Source organism: Convolutriloba macropyga, chromosome 4 (assembly GCF_964194025.1).
Source record: "Convolutriloba macropyga chromosome 4, txConMacr16.3, whole genome shotgun sequence".
NCBI classification, from domain to species: domain Eukaryota; kingdom Metazoa; phylum Xenacoelomorpha; order Acoela; family Convolutidae; genus Convolutriloba; species Convolutriloba macropyga.
Genome location: NC_134471.1, coordinates 78421974 through 78424435, shown reverse-complemented (window position 1 = coordinate 78424435; position 2462 = coordinate 78421974).

Genomic DNA, 2462 nt, shown 5'->3' with positions numbered 1-2462 from the left:
CGAAATTCATTCTTGATTGCTCTAAATTGAAAAATTTTTGGGAGATCGTTTCCAAACTGCAATTATCTGGCCATTGGTCTCAATGTAACTGTTGTTAATAAAAACCAGGGCCATTGGATGGTGCCGTTGTTACAAGTTTTTTGAGGTTAGCGCTGAACTTATTAATACGTTGAAAATTAAACAAGATCAACATATTTCGAACTTTTGCAATTGAGAAAATACTCCACTTTATGGGAAAATAGGAGCTAAGATTTTTAACATGATTGCCATTTTTCAGCAGTTAACAATTTTTGTAGTTTTTCTGATAAAAACAACCTTGGTCAAGTTTCGTAAGATTGCAAATTAAGTTGTGAAAATGTTCAACACCTGCAATTTTTAGCTGTAAAAAATTTTAAATACAAAAATTATTTTAACGGATTCATAGCAATTAGCGAAATCTTAAACTTTAACAAGTTCAGTTCAAATCCTATATAGCTTGGACATATGAATCCTTTGAGCATTCCTATTTCTGTATCTTTGTACAAAACTGACACTGAAGTGATGCACATAAATGTGCCGCCAAGCTGTTGAAACACGTTAACAAAACTGGATCTAATTAGAGTGAAGTTCTCCGAGTTTACCTAGATTCTGTTCCAACTGTATCACGTTTGTTCAGTTATACGATATTTGGAGTTTTTGAAATATATAGTTAATTATGATTTGAACTAAGCTTACTGATAACTATCTTACTACTAATACAAAATCCTAGTTTATATCCTAGCTGAAATCAGTGAATTGGTCACAATACAATTCAGCGCGTGGCAGAATTTTAAACTCTTCTTGCAAAATCAATCTATTTGTACTTAAATATTCGATCTCGCGTTCAATCGCTATGACAGTGCTGTTTATATTTTGATAACCAGTTATTATTTTGTCTGATGACTAAAATGGGGTGTCAAGAAGTGGGGTCAATTAGCAAAAAAATTCTGTCTTACAACCAACTCCCATATGCACTTACGCACTCATTCTATCAATCTATTGTCCAAAACAGCTACCCACACACACTCTTCGCGGACGGCTATCCCAGATAGCGATTTTTAATACCATATATAACTAACAAGGGGCAAAATCACGAAGCTCATCACATCTCCTGTTGAGAAACTGTTTCGAATTATTTGTTTTTTTGAAAACTTAAATGAGCTCTGAGTTCAGAAAACAACAGAAAAATTTCCATATGGCTCGTTTGCAGATGTGTGTAATTTTTGTTTTTACTAAAAAGTAGTAATACGAGCGGGAACGTTCAGTTATTATGAAAAAATCACAAATAATTAAAATGTATAGCTTCGTCTTACATTACCTGTCCCATAGTGGTATATGCAAACCATAAATTAATAGCTAGTGTTTTGCAACAAATGGCGTACTTTTCAGTACACTTGTACGTTTTTTTTCGTAGAACAGATATATTAAAGCATGTCGAGAAAAGCGCACGCTTGTAAACTAAGTTTATTATATTACTACTTTCGCATTTGGTAGTAATGATTTCACATGGCCCGTTACTTTGTGTCTATTCTATAAAAAATTGATTTATTAGAAAACAGTAGTCAAAAACGCAAACAAACAAACTCAAGACTGGTTAGCGACAACTTTTGCTAGTTTATTGTTTTGTTCTCAATGAGAATGTGATTTTAAAGTTTTGTAGGGTAGCAACTGTTGGTTTTCGAGGACACATGTCTCCTATTGACACATATTTTGAATCGGAAATTTTTAACCTGAGTCCAACTAGCTTATTAAAATTCAGCTGCAGTCACAATTTATATGCCTAAACTTTTCTGCCGTATTATTCTCAGAACAGATATTGACAACATTTAAATGACAGAAACTTATCGAGTTTGATTGATCTACGTTTGCAGAGAAGCAATTCACATCTAAGAAGGATCAAGAGTTTTATGAATGGCGTTTATAAATTAATCGAATGCTGTTATTCAGCGGCAGAAAAATTGTGAAGGTGCAAAAAAAATTAGTCATCAGAAGCAGCCATATACAATCCTGCAAAAATGCTCGACAATAACTTTCAACAACAGTCCTCACCTTCTGATGTCGGTTTTGGATAATTTGAAGCTGCGACTTAAGATTCAGAATGAACCTCATGACAGAGAAACATCTCTTCCGATGACAATCGAAATTTAGCAGAATTTTTCTTATAAGAAGATCAGTCAGAGCAAAGATTAGTCATTTTAAAACCAACAGTAATTTTTTTTCTCAATAGTAAATATTGCTAGTTCTATACCTGTGATGATCATCTAGAGCAGTTAAACTCTGTCAAAATGTTGCATATATCTTATCTTTCGCGGTTTTAACGATTCTACACATTGCGCTTGCTTTGTTTAAACGCGTAGATATTTGGTTGTTAGAATCGAAGAATTAAACTCAAATATGGTTGTCGCTTGTTCTACCACTGTACCACGGTACTTTAGTTTTCGTAA